The sequence below is a fragment of the Pteropus medius genome, unplaced genomic scaffold (genome assembly GCF_902729225.1).
Source record: "Pteropus medius unplaced genomic scaffold, Ma_sr-lr_union100, whole genome shotgun sequence".
Classification (NCBI taxonomy): Eukaryota; Metazoa; Chordata; class Mammalia; order Chiroptera; family Pteropodidae; genus Pteropus; species Pteropus medius.
The window spans coordinates 749,229-767,098 of NW_024349505.1; positions in this window are offsets into that span (position 1 = coordinate 749,229).

Consider the following 17,870-nt stretch of genomic DNA (forward strand, 5'->3'; position numbering starts at 1 on the left):
CAGCCCCATTTATTTATTTTGCTATTACTTCCCTTGCCTTTGAGATTAAATTCATAAAATCCTCTTTAAGTCCAAGATCCTTGAGTTTAGTTCCTATGTTTTCTTCTATGCATTTTATTGTTTCAGGTCTTATATTCAGGTCCTTAATTCCGTTTGAGTTAATTTTGGTGTGTGGTGATAGACAAGAGTCTAGTTTCATTTTTTTGCTGGTGACTTTCCAGTTTTCCTGGCATCACTTATTAAAGAGGCTTTACTTTCTCCACTGTATATTTTTGGTGTTTTTGTCGAAAACTATTTGCCTATATAAATATGGATTTATTTCTGGACTCTCGATTCTGTTCCACTTGTCTGTGTGTCTATTTTTCTGCCTATATCAGGCTGTTTTGATTACTGTCACTTTGTAGTATAATTTGAAATTGGGCAGAGTGATAACACCAGCCTTGTTCTTTCTTCTCAGGACGGTTTTGGCAATTCGGGATCCTTTGTACTTCTATACAAATCTGATGATTTTTTTTGTTCTATTTCTTTAAAAAATGCCAAAGGGATTTTGATAGGGATTGCATTAAATCTGTATAATGCTTTAGGTAATAAGGTCATTTTAACTATTTTGATTCTTCCAATCCAAAGACACAGAATATCTTTCCATTTCTTTGTATCTTCTTCGATTTCTTTTAATAGGGTCTTGTAGTTTTCATTATATAGGTCATTCACATGTTTTGTTAGATTTATTCCTAGGTATTTTGTTGTTGTTATTGTTGTAATGGGAAAAGAAATTATTTTTTCCACTTCTTTTTCTGACACTTCGTTATTAGAGTATAGAAACGCTAAGGATTTTTCAACATTAATTTTGTATCCAGAAATTTTACTGTATATGCTTATTGTTTCTAGTAGTGTTCTTGTGGAGTCTTTTGGGTTTTCTATATAGAGAATTATATTATCCACAAATAGTGACAGTTTGACTTCTTTGTTTCCTATTTGGATGCCTTTTATATCTTTCTCTGCCTGATTGCACTCTCTAGGACCTCTAATGTTGTATTGAATAACAATGGCAATAGTGGACAGCCTTGCCTTGTTCCTGATCTTAGAGGGAAGGTTTTTAGTTTTTCACCATTAAGTATAATGTTGGCTGAGGTTTGTCATATATGATCATTTTACGTTAAGGTACTTTCCTTCTATACCAATTTTGTTAATTGTTTTGATCATAAATGGGTGCTGTATCTTGTCAAAGACTTTTTCCGCATCTATCGATACGATCATATGATTCTTATGTTTTAATTTGTTTATGTGATGTATCACATTAATCGATTTGCATATGTTGAACTATCCCTGTGCCCCTGGGATGAAGACCACTTGATCGTGGTGTATAAGCTTTTTAATATGTTGCTGTATTCAGTTCGCTAATATCTTATTTAGGATTTTTGCATCTATGTTCATGAGAGATATTGGTCTTTAGTTTTCTTTTTTTATATTATCTTTACCAGGTTTTGGTATCAAGGTGATATTGGCCTCATAAAATGAGTTGGGAAGTACTACCTCCTCTTTGATTTTTTGGAAGAGTTTGAGGAGAATAGGTATTAAATCTTTGAATGTTTGGTAGAATTCGCTGCTGAAGCCATCTAGTCCTGGACTTTTACTTTTTGGTAGGTTTTTGATTGTTTCAATTTCCATACTGTTGATTGGTCTATTTAGATTTTCCAGTTCTTCTTGATTCAGTCTAGAGAGGTTGTATTTTTCTAAGTACTAGTCCATGTCTTCTAGGTTATTAAATTTGGTTTTATATGCTTTTTATAGTATTTTTGAATGATTCTTTGTATTTCTGCAATGTCAGTTGTAATTTCCCCTCTTTCATCCCTGATTTTGTTCATTTGTGTCCTTCCTTTTTTCTTTAGTGAGTTTAGCCAGGGTTTTGTCAATTTTATTAACCTTTTCAAAGAACCAGCTTTTTGTTGCATTTATTTTTTCTATTTTTTTTTTTGTTTTCAATTTCATTTATTTCTGCTCTAATTTTGATGATTTCTTTCCTTCTGCTGACTTTAGACTTCATTTCATCTTCTTTTTCTAGTTTTTTTAAAATGAAATGTTAGGTTGTTTATTTGGCCTCGTTCTTGGTTTTGGTAGTAGGCCTGTAATGATATGAAGTTTCCTTATGATTGCTTTTGCTGTGTCCCACAAGTTTTGATATGTTGTACTATCATTATCATTTGTTTCTATGTATCTCTTGATCTCTCTTTTATTTCTTCTCTGACCCAGTTATTCTTCAGTAGTATGCTGTTTAATTTTTATGTATTTGTGGTTCTTTCTGCTTTCTTTTTACAGCTGACCTCTAGTTTCAAAGCATTATGATCAGAGAATATGGTTGGTATGATTTCAACCCTCTTATATTTGTTGAGGCTATCTCTATGTCAATCTTTGAGAATGTTCCATGTGCACTAGAGAAGACTGTATAAGCAGCTGTTTTGGGATGGAAGGCTCTGTAAATGTCTAATGTGTCATTTAAGGATGTTATTTCCTTATAGATTTTCTGTTTGGATGATCTGTCCCTATCCGACAGTAGGGTATTTAGGTCTCCTACTATGACAGTGTTTTGGTCTGTTTCTCCTTTTAATTCTGTTAGTAATTGCTTTTATATTATGGGACTCTGATTGGGAGCATAGGTATTAAGTGTTATGTCTTCGTGGTGCATGATTTTATCATTATGAGATGTCTCTCGTATCTTTCTTTACCTTTTTTATTTTGAAGTCTATTTCATCCGATATTAGTACCACTACTCCTGCTTTTCTCTGAACGCCATTTGCTTGAAAAGTCATTTTCCACGCTTTTACTTTGAGTCTATATTTGTTTGGAACTGAGATGTGTCTCCTGAAGGCAACATATGGTTGGCTTTTGTTTTTTGATCCAATCTGCACTGCTGTGCCTTTTTATTGGTGAGTTCAGCCCATTTACATTTAGGGTGATTATTGAAATATGAGGTCTTCTTATAACTATTTTATCTTTTGCTTTCTGGTAGCTCAGTGTTTCCATTGCTTCCTTGTCCTTGTGTTTCTGTTTTCTTTATTTTGGTTGGCTTTTGTGTGTTTTCCCTCTTGTCCTTCTTGTTTTATGTTATATACTTCAGTTCTAAATCTTTGGCCTGTGGTTTCCATTATGAATATGTAAAGGATAGTTATATATATACAGTCATCCATTTTCTTCTGTGCATGCCTTATCTTTATTCCTCTTTGTGAATTTGGATCTTTGAATCCTCCCCTTTTCAAAGATTGTTTTCTTATTTTGTCCTTATGTATGCTGAACGTTCATTACTATCTTGCTATAGCAAATCTCTTTTTATTTTAAGCTTATAATGCCCTGTTCTAAGTAAGGGTTGCAGTCCTCTACTTCTATCAGCCTGTTAGTCACCTTACTCCTAATTATGCTTTTTTTTTTTTTTTTTGTCATTTTGTTTTAGGTGAGCTGACCTCTTTCAGTATTTCCTGTAGTGCAGGCCTCATAGTGGAGAATTCTTTCAATTTATCTATGTCTGGAAAAGTTTTTATTTCTCCTTCATATCTAAAGAAGAGCTTAGCTGGATACATTATTCTTGGCTGGTAGTTCTTTTCACTTAATAGTTTGAATATTTAATTCCACTCCTTTCTGGTTTATAAGGTTTGTGCTGGGAAGTCCGACAATAATCTAATGGGTTTTCTTTTATAGGTTACTATCTTCTTTTCCCTGGCTGCCCTGAGAATTCTGTCTTTGTCGTTGATTTTTGATAACTTTAATACAATATGTCTTGGTAAAGGCTTTTTTGTGTTGAGATAATTGTGTGTTCTGTTGACTTCTTGAATTCCAAGCTCCAGTTCATTCTTTAGATTTGAGAAATTCTCATCCACTCTTTGCCTGAAAATACTTTCTAGTCCCTGCTCCTTTTTCTCCCCTTCGAGAATGCCCATTAGTCTTATGTTTCTTCTCCTGATGGTATCAGCTAGTTCTTGTATTTCTCTTTCATTATTTTTCATTCTTCAGTTTCTCTCTTCTTCTTTCTGATTTATTTCTAGATTTCTGTCTTCGATATCACTGATCCTTTCCTCCATTTGGCCGACTCTATTTCCCAAGCTTGTTATTTCGTTTTCAACTCTTGCGGTGTGTTCTTTATCTCCAGAAGTTCTATTCAGTTCCTTTTTAGGGTTTCGGTCTCCTTACTAAAGAACTCATTCTGCTGATCTAGTTGTTTTTTCAATTCCAGAAATCGATATGACTTGTTTTGGAACTCACTGAGTTTTTTCAGAAGTACCTTCCTGAATTCTCTGTCATTTAAGTCACATATTTCTGTGTCTGTAAGCTTATTTTCTGGAGATTTTTCTCTTTCTTTCTGAGCTGTTTTGTCACCTTGGTTGTTTATGGTGTTCAATGTATCATTTCTGGGCATTAATGGAAGTGTGTTCTGCTTTTTTTTTTCTTCCTGAAAGATTTATCATATAATGGTCCCTAGCCTGTTGCAAATAAGGTGTTTTTCTTTTGGTTTCCAGTAGGTGGTGTCTAAGCCTCTTGGATCTCTGCTTTATATTAAGTGTTAATAATGTCTTTTTTTTCCTTATAGATGTTTAATCCTGCTTGCTACCCTCAGTCTCAATTTCTGTCAATGTTAGTGACAGTTTTGGTAGCGTTTGCTCAGATTTCTCTGGGGCTCTGTGGCATTTCATCTTGGAGGGTATGGTGAGGAGGGGCCCTTTGGATTGGGTGTTAGAGGCTGCAGCTCAGCCTCAGTTTTGCAATCGTGGCTGGTAAAAATCAACTGTTGTATCTCTGCTATCCCCACTTTTCTGCTGTGCCTGTTTCTCTGCCTTCTACCCTGATGATTGGGCACTGCCGCCAACTGCATGGAGCTCACAGCACTCTCAGGCAGGGCTGTTCAGGGTACTCCCACTCCTTCTCCCCTCCCCCTCCTCCTATAGGGAGCTCCGGTGGCTGCTTCTTTATTTCTCTCAGTCCACCACCTGACACCTGGGGTTCTGACCTGTGGTAGCCCTTATGCTCAGATCCCACACTCAGACGTGCTGGTTTGCAATTCAGATGTTTTTTGTTGAGTTTTAGGTGTTCAGTTTATTGTCGTTTCAAGGTGAGAGATCTGGGGACATCTCTCGTACCGGCATGTTTAATCCAATCTCATTTTTTTTTTAATTGAAGAAATCATATAAAATTTTACCCCCCCCCAGTTTACCTCTCCTTTCTCCCCTCCCCACTACCCTGTGGTGACCACTAGTCATTTGCCCATGTCCTTGAGTTTCTGTTTGTTTTTCCTGTTCATTTGTTGCTTTTAGTTTTATATCCCACATATAAGTGATATCTTGTGATTTGCAACCTTTTCTGTCGGGCTTATTTTGCTTAATATGATTATTTCAAGGTCCATCCATGTTGTTGCAAATGACAGTTTTTTATCTCTTTTTATGGCTGAGTAATATTCCATTGTATATATGTACCACAGCTTCTTTAGCCAATCATCTATCGTAGGACACTTTGATTGCTTCCATGTCCTGCCCACTGTGAATAATGCTGCTGTGAACATTGGTGTACAAATATCTTTTCGGTTATGAGTTTTCAAGTTTCTGAGATTAATACCCAGTAGAAGGATTGCTGGATCATATGGTAGGTCAATTCTTAGTTTTTTGCGGAACCTCCATACTGTTTTCCATAAAAATTTGATAAACAATTAAAAACCTTTCAAAATAGAGTTCACCAGGTCCAGATGGGTTCACTGATAAATTCTATCAAACACTTGAGAAATTATACTAATTATCTACAATCTCTTTCAGAAAACTGTAGACAAACCCAGACAAAGACATTATAAGAAAACTACAGACCAACATTTTTCATGAACATATATAAAAAATCCTCAACAAAATATTAGCAAATCAAATCCAATAATGTATAGTTAGAATTATATACCAGGACCCAGTGGTAATCTTGGGCATGTAAGGCTAGCTCAAGTTTCAAAAATTATTACTGCAATCCATCACTGGCTAAAGAAAGAAAATCACATGATTATATCAATAGATGCAGAAAAAGTATTTCACAAAGTTTAACATCCATTTTTTAATAAGTAGGAATTATAGAATAGATAATAAAACGAGATCCAATAATAAGCTTTTAAAAGAAGCTCACTTTAGCTTTAAGGACACATATAGGTTGAAAATGAAGGGATGGGAGAAGATATTCCAAGCAAATGGTAACCAAACAAGAGCAGGGTGGTCATACTTGTAGGAAATAGACTTTAAGTAAAATAGTCACAAAAGATAAAGAAAGCCATTATATAATAATAAAAGGGTAAATTCATCAAAATGATATAATAATTACAAATATCCGCACTCAACATTGGAGCACCTAAATATTTAAAACAAACATTAGTGGGATTGAAGATAGAAAAAAATAACAGTACAATACAAGTAAGGGATTTCAATACCCCGTTTTCAACATTGGATAGCTTATTTAGACAGAAAATCAATACGGAAACAACAATCCTGAATAACACTATAGACAAATGGACCTAACATATATAGAGCACCAGGATACACATTCTTTTTTAGTGCACACAGAACATTTCCAGGATAGCTCATATGTTAGAGCAAAAAACAAGTCTTAAAATTAAGAAGATTGAAATTTTATCAAGTATCTTTTCTGACCACAATAGTATGACATAGAAATCAATAGTCAGATAAAAACTGGAAAATGTACAAATATGTGAAAATTAAGCAACATCTCTTATACAACCAATGAGTCAAAGAAGAAATCAAAAATAAAAAATAAAAAAATACCTTAAGACAAAAGAAAATGAAAACACAACATACCAATACTTATGAGATGCATCAAAAGTAGTTTTAAGAGGAGAATTTATAGCTATAAATGCCTACGTTAAAAAAAATCTCAAATAAGCCACCTAAACTCATACCTCAAAGAACTAGAAAAAGAACAAACTAAACCCAAAGTTAGAAGGAAGGAAAAATGAAGACTAGGATAGAAATACATAAAATAGAGAAATAAAGAAATAATAGAAAGACCAACAAAACTAGAGTGGCTTTTTTTTTTTAAATACAAACAAAATAAAACTTAGCTAGATTAATCAAAAAAAAAAAAAGAGAGGACTCATAAATAAAATTATAAATGAAAGAAGAGACGTTACAATTGATACCACAGAAATACAAAGGATCATAAGAGATTGTTATGAACAATTTTACACCAAAGAATTGTACAATCTAGAAGAAACTGATCAATTCCTAGAAGCATACAACCTACCAAGTCTGAATCATGATGAAATAGAAAATCCGAACATACTAATAAGTAAGAAGATTGAATAAGTAATAGTGTAAAAACAAACAAGCAAACAAAAAAACCAACCAAACAACAACAAAGAATACGAAAAATCTCTTAAGCAAGAGTCTTCACTGGAGAATTCTATGAAACATTTAAAAAATTAATGCCAATCTTTCTGAAATTCTTCTAAAAAATTGAAGAGGAGGAAACACTCTTAAATTCATTCTATGAGCTTAGCTTTGCCCTGTTACTATTTCCAGATACACTGATACTAAAGCTAGATGAGGACACTACAAGAAAAGAAAACTACGGGCCAATATTCTGGATGGATGTAGATACAACAACTCTCAACAAAGTACTAGCATACATGCAATGGAATATTATTTAGCTTTTAAAAGGAAAGAAATTCTGACACAGACTACAAAACCTTGTGTACATTATGCTGAATGCAATAAGCCATACACAAAAGGACATTGTCCGATTCTATTTATATGAGGTACCTAGAGTTGTCAAACTCATAGAGACAGAAAGTAGAATAGTGATTGCCAGAGGCTGGGAGTTGGGGGATGGGAGTATTGTTTAATGGGCATGCAGTTTCAGTTTTGCAGTGTGAAGAGTTCTGGAGATGGATGGTGGTGATGGTTGCCCGAGACAGGATGGTTAGAGTGGACTGGAGTTGGTTATTTACCTCTTTCTATGTGGAAGGCTAGTGGGGGCTGGGTTTGGGTGTTTCCTTTAGGTCAGTTAGGCTCTGATAAAACACCAGCAGGTTAATCTCTGGTTAACTAGTTTCTCTTGAGAGTAGACATTATTAAGAAGAACAGAACATTCCAGCATATTTCGAAACGGTTTCTTTTCCCCGTCCCTTGCAGGAGCACTGGGGAAATTTTTCTCTGATATTCACTGAGAACCTGGTAGAGTTTCAGGAGGTAAAATCTGCAAAAGTGTGGGGGCCCTCTGCTGACTGGATTCCTGGAGCTTTTATCTCTCAGACTTGCTCAGACTGCCTCTAGCAATTTGTTAATTACGGTTCAGATTTTTCTATGAAGGTTTCTGCTCTAGTGAGTTATGATTCTCTGGCAATTTGCCCTGTGAACTCACTTCTCCTACGGATCAAAGAAAAATTGTTGATTTTTTCGTTTGCTCAGGCTTTTACTTGTTATTAAGAAGTGGTGACTTCTAAGCTCCTTACATGCTAGATCAGAACGGGAAGTCTCAATATGTTAAAAAAACATAAATTGGATAAGTAATTTTGGACTAAAAACCATCCGAACTTGGATTTGAGAAAGTAATCAGAGTTATACAGAAAGATATAATTGAAAATAATTTTTCCAGAACTGAACAAAACCAGATTCTTTGTCTAACTGACAGATGTTTTATTTACTCATGGAGTTGACGCCCCCATGTATTTCCACTGCCTGTAGCAAGAGGCGGTAGTTACCCTGGAGAGGGCCCACTGGAGAAAATGTTGTGTTATAAAAATAAACTTTCCGCCTTTTTATTTTCTCTGTGACTGACAGAAACTGAGTTATCTTTGGAACATAAAGCCTTTTAAAATGTATTTCAGGAATATCTTGGTATCATTCATCTGGGAAAAAAACAAATTTTCTTTCTTCATATTTCCCTCCAATTCCCAGGGGCCTTTTAGGACAAAATCATAGACTAAAAATAGCTTAGACTAATTTAGGCTCTGTTAGGCAAGCTGTTTACCCTGTTGTAAATAGTTGTTTTGTTTTTCTTTTTCCTTTTCAAACATCTAGTCATTCCATTAATGCTATGAAAGTGCCTACTTGGTATGAACAGACTGCTGTACATACTGAGTCACTTCCTTGACAGTAATTCTCAGAATTCAGCTTTTGTTGAGCATCTATTGTTTGTCTCTCCAATTGCATTTTATTACTTATTGTTACCATATTATAACCACAAATCCTTTATCATCTGCCTAATTACTGATCAACATATTCAATTATTCAAGCATTATGGTTGTAACTAAAGAAAATTAGATCATTTTATACATTTCCTTTCTTTAATTTCTGGGTTTCATAGGTCATGCTATATTTAGTATTTGAGTCCAGGTGTTTCTGTGTTGTTGTTGTTGTTGTTTTTGGTATAAACATTTTATTTGAGTGAAAATACTTTTTTCATTTTCTTCCTTGTATACTGTGATCATCATTCCTTAATACTCCATCCATGCTTAGGTTTCTTCCTCATTTTTTTTTTTTACCTATCAATAATCACTGTAGGTTTCTTACTCATTATATCTTTCGAGTTTTTGCTTTAAATTTCCTTCAAGTTTTCCAAAAAATATCTATCTTTTCTATTCTTCATATAACTTTTTATGAAGGTTCAGTTTGTGATTCTTTTAGTGTGTGCAATAGCTGAAAGACTAATGGTTAGTGTATACTTTCCATAGTTTAGTACTTTCTGGTTAAATACTCTCTGAACCATGTTTTACGTAATTATTTCATCTTTTAGCAGCTTTTAACTCCCACTTCACTTCATCATTCCCAGCCCAACAAGTGTCAGGTTCTGGTGCATTACATTTTGCTAAATTAATAAAGGTTAAAGTGGTTGAATCAGTAAGATTCAAGGTGTATTTTTGATGAGGCAAATAATCTTTGAGTATTAACTATATGCCAGGCACTATTCAAGGCACTAAGAATTCAGTAGTAAGATAGAAAAATTTCCTTCTCGCTTGGATCTCAGTCAATAAATAAATTAGCATTAGGTGCTATAAAGAAAACAAGGAAAACGGGATAGAGAACAATGTCCTAAATTTATTTTTTCTGTATATACTATTTTAACTTGTATATTCAGAGAAGGCTGCTCTGATGAGATAATAATTAAGCAGAGACATGAATTAAGGCAATGAATCCACTGTGCAGATATCTACTGGGAGGATCATTTCAGATGGAAGGAGCAGGAAAGACAAAGTCCTGAAGGCAAAAGTACTCTTGGTATGTGTGAAGAACAGCAAGAGAGAAAGTGGAAATACAGAATCACATTGGCAAGTCTCTGAAGGGATCACATATGCTAATATACCCTGGCCAAAGCAAGTCATACAGCCAGCTGCAGAATCAAAGGATGAGGAACTGCAATAACACATGACAAAGGACCTAGACAGAGAAATGTTGAAAACTCCGCACTTTCTTTACCCACATCCCTAATTATTCACTTAGAATAAAAAACCAAAAACAGGAATTGAGAGACAAATGATCTCTTGAATTTTCTCCTTTAAATTATTAATGTGACAAATAACTTGTTTGATTTTTTTTTTTTTAAATTAAATCCCCCTTGTATTCCTAGGATAGAGTCAATTTCTTCGTGATATTTAGGATTTAAGTATTTGGCTTGCTCATATGTGTTCGGGCTTCTGGATGGACTTTTGGAGATCCATGAGTACACAGTAATGAGTGAGACTGGCCTGTAATTTTTTTTTTTCTTACATTGTCTAGTTTTCATATTAAGGTTATGTTGGTCTTATGAAAGTAATTGAAAAAAATAGCCTCTTTTACTGTTCTGTGGATAAATTGGTGTAAGATTGAGCACTGGTTCTTAGAATGTTAGGTAGAGTTTTCCAGTGAAGTCATTTGGCAGTGTTTTCTTTACAGGACAGTTTTAAATGCTGACTCAGTGCTTCAATAATAAAGGACAAGTGATAAGTCTTATTTCTTCTTGTGTTAGTTTTGATAAGATAAATTTTTTCTAGGATTTTTCAGCTTTCATTTGGGTATAATTTTGTTTATAATATTTTTAAAATTATTTCTCAGTGTTTGTAAGATGTGAAGTGATATTTCCTTTTGCAATTCTGGAATTACTTTCATTTGCTTTTGCTATTCTTTTGTTGATAAGTCTTGCATTAAGCTTATCAATTTCATTGATTTAAAAAAATGAATATTTTTATTGTATATTTTTAATATCAAATTTTATTCTTTTATTTTCTGCTCTCATTATTTATTTCCTTCTATATTCTTTCAGTTTATTTTGCCTTTATTTTTATTACATCTTGTGATGGATGCTGCTTAAGTAATTAATTTTTCACCACTCTCGTAATATATGAATTTAAAACTAATTTTCTTCTAAATTCTGCTTTGGTGCCATTCGTCAAATTACAAAATGTATTTGTGTTAGTAGATAGAAAGGACTATTAATCTGAATATCAGTCCACATAGTAAAGATTTATTTTTTTCCTCATGTATGAGTCTAATGTGGGTCAAGTAGTTTTCTTTGGCCAGTCTCCTCCAGGTGATTTTCAAGGATCCAGATTTTTTTTTTCCTCCTGTAATGATGCCAGCCAAACCTCCTGCTCTCAGAAAGTCATCATGGAAGAGAATTTGAGTGAGAAGGATTTATGGCTAGGTCTAGAAGTGGCATATATAATTCTCACCTCTGTTCCATTGATTAGTGTTCTAGTTACCACTGCTGTGTAAAAAGCTATCCCCAAACTTAGCATGAAATCACCATTTTATTCCATTCACAGATTCTGTGAGACAGATATTCAAACAAAGTGTATATCACAGACAACTTATCTCTGTCCACAATGTCTGGGGCCTCAGTTGGTAAGACCTGATGGCTGGGAGTCATTTCCAGACTAAGGGCTGATTTCATGAGTGTCTTCACACATATATCTGGCTGTTGGTGCTGATTGTTATCTGGGATTTCAAATGGGACTTTTAGCCAGAATACCTATACATAGTTTTTTCATGTGGTCTGTGTTCTTCACAGCGTGAAGACCTCAAGTTATTTGGACTTCTTATGGGGTCACTCCAAAGACAAGTGACTCAAGAGAGCTAAATGGAAACAGTAAGGCCTTTTTCTTACCTTGCCTTGGAAGTTACACATCATTTCTGATGCATTCTATGGTTAATAGTTATAGGTGAGTCATTAAAGTTGGTCTCAAGTCAAGCAGAGGGGACATGTATCAATCGAAAGAGTGTTAATTATTGTGCAGAAATATTTAGAACCTCACCCCATCCATAGCCCTAGGCTAAATGAAGAAAAATTTGACAAACATCATGTTCTTGCATGCTCAGAAAAAGGAAAATGAAACAGCTTGGTGAACACATTTTAAAAAGATGCAGCAGCATCTTTATCATTTATTACAAAGCCTATTCTAATTTCCATTATGAGTTCCTCTTTGACTAATATTTTAATATTCCAGGTGTGCTCATAAAGAGTGTATTCTACAACTTGTCTGGTGCAGGAGTCAGCAAACTTTCTCTATGAAGAGCCAAATAGTAAATATTTTAAGCTTTGTGGGCCACATGTGGTCCTTGTAGCACATTTGTCTTTATTTTTCATAACTCTTTTAAAATGTAAAAACTGTCCTAGCTCACTTTTCATTCAAAAAACAGGCCACAGGTAAAATGTGGCCCAGTTTACTAGTCCCTATTCCAACGCATTGTTCTATATATGACTATTAGGTCAAGTTTGCCAATTGTGTCCGAATCTTAATTATCTCTCAATACAGAAAGATTTCCCATATCGAATATAAAAAGAGGCATGTTAAAATCTCTAAGATTGTAGATTTATTTCTATTTGTAGATCTATTAGTTTTTGCTTTATATTTTTTGAGATCTTACTAGGAATTATTATACAAACAGTTTCTGTTTATGATTAGTAATATATCCATAGAAAAATGACATTATATGCAAAAACACTAGTGAAGACTCTGTTTATCATTATTTTAAATGGAAAAAAGGTATCGTGTATTCATGTCAATGCCAAACCCTCAACCGATTTCCTAAAATGTTACTAAAATCCAGTAAAAAAAGCCTTATTTGCAGCTATCTATATGGTTATAAACTAACATGCTAGGATACAAAATGTTTGAAACACCATTTACTAATCACCAACCAACTAATTTATTTGTTAACCGATATCTACTTTACATGAAGTAACATAGCCTCTTTTAGCACCAACAATATCTCAAATAAACACCCTTTGCTGACACTCTGAATACTTTTCAAAACATCTATTTTTTAGTATAAAAAAGAATATTACAATCAATATCTTTTGTGAATATTGGTGCAAAAATTCTATAATAAAATATTAACAAGCAAAACCTTGCACCATATTTACTAAATATAATAGACCACATTAACAAATTTGAGAAAAATCATATAATTATCTCCATAGTTACTTTGAAAACCCTTTTTTAAAAAAAGTTTAAAACTTCAAGAAAATAGGAATCGATTGATATTGTGCATGTGCACACACACACATTTACATGTATTTATATATGTATATATATATTTAACCTACACTACTATTTTACAGTGTACTGGTGGTATTTTAGAAAACAGGAAACAACTAGAGTCACAAGAATTTGAAAAAAATAGCAAAGCTACCTGTATTTCAAATGATATAATGGTAATCCTAGTAAATTCTAAATAGTCAATGATAAACTGAAACAATAAAAGAATTCAGTCAAGTATCAGGATATAAAATTAAGATAGAAATTAATGGACTTCATGTAGACAAAAGTAACTAGATAACATAATGGAAGATACACTATATTTAAAATAGGGTGATAAAATTTTAAAGCCGGCAAGGAAATACATAAAAACTATATAAAGAAAACTTTAAAACAATTCTGCAAGATACAAAAACAGATATAAGCAAATAAAAAAGGCATCTTTTATACTGGATATGATAATTCAGAGTCACAAAGATTTCAGTCTTACTTAAATTAATTTATAAATTTACTGTCATCCCATTAAAAATACCAACGATTTTTTTTTTAGTTAAAAAAGTTGATACCAAAATTCATATGGAAAAATTAGAGTACAAGAATAGATAGGAAAACTTAGAAATGGAAAGCTAAGACAGGAACTAGTCTTACAATGAATGTATTAAAATATAAATCTTCTATAATTAAAACAGTTTGGAACTCACATATGAATAAACAAACATATTAATGGAATAGAATAGCAAGTCTAGAAATAGACCCAAGTACACATGGAAATTTAATATATGGTAAAGATGATATCTAAAAACACTGAGACAAAGTGAAATTTTTAATAAATGATGCTAGGATAAGTGAATAGCCATGTGGAAGAGGATAAAAGTGAATTCATTCTCACACCATACGCAAGAATAAACTCCAAAATAGACCAAATAAATAGATATAAAGTCATGTAAGTCCTAGGAAGGATAATTTCCTCCACACCCATATAATCTAATTCTGACTCAAAATCCAAATTTGATAAGATTTAAAGAAGTTGTACTACTGTCTTCTGGCCCTCTCGAAATTATTTGTTAATTGAACTGTTGTTTCTCTGTGTGTAATGTATCATTTTTCAGTGGCTTCTTTCAAGATTGTCTCCTTGTTTTTGTTTTTTAGCAGTTAAACTATGATGTGCCTATTTCTGTATGACAAATTAAATTCCCATAAAACTCAAACCTGCCATACGCAACAGCTATAACTCTGGATGACCTCCTCCAGCAGAAATGACCCTCTTTATTTCTGTCACTGGAGTTAGTAACTAGAAGTAGGATGGTTCTGTAAACAAAACCAATAAACAAACAAACAGAACTAAAATATGTGGCACTATCTCAGATGTCTGGTGGTGATTGTCAAAGAATCTGTTACCAGATACTGGGAAAAGGGCAGTTCATGCTACCTCTTGTTATGTGGTAGAAAAAATGGCAAAAACTGTCACCTTCAATTACTTGGAAAATAGACTATGTAATGAGGTTTTAATGGTGAGGAAGGATGGAAAAAACAAATGTTGCTAGCAAATGATGGTGGCTGTTGGCTATATTTGGCAATTTAATACAAGAAAGAGATGAATTCCAAATAATACTGGAAAGTTTGCAAACCAAATTGAAAGAATAGAGAATCCTCAAATTCAGAGACCTGTAAGGACTGAAGAGGCTGCTAGTTTTCATCCCCAAAAGGTAAAATATAAATTATGAAATTATTTAAACCACAAAGACCTGTAAATCTCAGTCTCACTTCAAGGGTCAAATCAAAGGTGTGGTCATGATACTCATTGTTAAAATCCTGATGAATTAGACACATGGAACAAATCCTTTCAAGTGAAGGAAAGAGGTAAGGGTGTGGATCTCCCAATGCAGCCTGATATGGGCAAGGTGTTTATACTTGTAAGAGATAGTGAAATAGTAAGAAAGAGTCATGGGGGGTGAACATGTAATGAAATAAGGTAGTTCTAAGAAACGTGACTAGAAAAAAATGTGTGTAATCATTGGCATGTGAAACTGACTGGAATCAAATAAAAAGAAAATTTCTAAATTTCAAGAAGAGCATCCAAGGAACCATAAGCCCACTTTAGTATTCAGCTGCTTCCTCTGAATACCCCCAGAAATAAAGCGATTTGGGTGAGTGACACTGATTCAACTCTCTGAGCTATATATTGACATATATAAGTTTTTGCTTTTATTAGTCAATTCTATAAATCTTTTCCTTTATTGTTTCAGTTTTTGGTTAATGCTTAGAATGGTGTAATTCACTGGAAGATGACATATTTTTCAAAGAAGTTCACCTGTATCTTTCTTGAGTTGGTTTTATGGTTTTAAAAATTACATTCAGTTCTTAATGCATCCCATTTATTGGCAAATGTAGAGACAGAAATTTTTTACTTGATTCCATTCATTCAATATTCCTTTATTTCTCCCACTGAATTAAGATGTGTTTTTTAAATCAAACTATAAAATCTTTTATATCTTGAAGTCTTTGACTGAAATTTCTATTATATCATTTTAATGTTTCTGTTTTGTGGATACCAATCAATTTATTGTGGTTTTACTAAATCGTTTAATACTTTATAGAGGAATTTCCTTCTACTGCTTTTTTAAGTTGATTTTTTTTTTTGCCTTTGTCACATTTATACTTAGGAAAAATAGAGGAAATGTGTCCCTAGAGGGGAAGATAATATTAAAAAACTATATTCTATCCAAATTAGTCTATAAATTTAATATGCTTCAATATAATAAAATGTATAATCTGATGCAGGCCTTTGAATTTTTTTTTATCATAATACCACTATTTATTGAATGCTTTCACAGTGATGAATTCTGCAAGCATTCACTCATTAAACTTTGTCCTTAAGACAACCCCATGATATAGGTTTATTTTGATCCCTGAATTACAGGTAAAAGCACATTCGAAAATATTAAGTAATTTATCTAAGGTCATACAACTCATTAGAGGCAAAGATGAGATCTTGACTTCGAAGTATACTTTAACTTCTTCACACATAATCTTTTTTTCCAGATTTTTAAAAAATTAAATCTTAGTAAAGCTTTATTCTTTTCTTTACATAGATCTTATAATTCATGCTTAAATTTGTTTCTATTTATTTTATATTTTGTTGCTTTTATTATATTTTGACTGGCCATTGCTAGTATAGAGAAAAACTACTGAATTTTTTATGTTTACTTAAAGGATCTTAGTGTTCACTTAATTTACTATAGCTACATTCATTTGCTATATAGCATTTGTGGAAACGTGAGGTCCAGGATGCCTTTGACTATGTCCAGTGATAGGAAACTAACTACCTGTAAAGTGGCTCCATCCATTTTTGATATGTCTCCATTTACAGAACCTGAGTGAAACTGATCCATAAATCAGCAGTCTTCTCAACAGTGTTCTGACTATTTATGAATTGCTCCTCTCTTACCCATTCTATATTTTCAATCTTGCTGACAAATATATTACATGATGCCTTTGGTCAATAGTTTACTGAAAGCACTCTAATAATTCTATCAAAAGAGAATTAATTTATTCCAATATGACTTATTTTAAGTGAAATCAGGTAACTGCAATTGCTTACAAAATACCCATATGACAATGTTAGAATTTTGGACATCTATGTTAAGTTCAAATTAAAGTAAAATTAAAATTGGTTGCTGTTTTAAATTTTCTCTCTGTTTCTAATATTTAACATAATAAAGTTTTAGTTACAACAGAGATATTAAATGTAATTAGTACGACCCCTTTATTTTAAAAATTAAGAAATTGAGGTTCAAGGATCTAATAGCACCAGCAACTATTTCACTTAAACCAGAATTACAGAGGACCTTCATTCATAGACGCTTTGGCCCTCTGAAGTTTCTGGGGTGTTTTATTTTATCTTTTTCCCTGTGGATTCTACATAGGTTAGGAGTCAGGACTCAAGGATGCCATTCTTTAAATTATTCAGATGAATTCCTGACTAAACTATTATTTGTAGGTGTTCGCTAATTAACCTGAAACTGAATTTCCCAGAAAAGCCCTTGTGTCAGTGGTTTCCCATCAACACAGCATCTCACAAACTGCAGCTGCCCTCTTTCACGTAACGCCTTCTTAGCTTCTTGAGTCATCAAACATCTAATAATGTTTTCTCAATCTTTCGTCTCCAATGCCAGTAGCAATTTCATTGTTTTTTTCCCCTTTGGGGTCCTAGTGTGAAAATTTCTAGAGGCCAACCCTGTCTCTTTACTCATTTTGCCCCAATTGACTTTTCGAAATACTGTGCTATAATAATTATACCAGTTTTTGTTAAATCAAACAGTGCAGATGTGTATAATGAGGCAAAAGTCCTCTCTTAATGGCATCCCTTCCACTCCTTATTGAGACACAC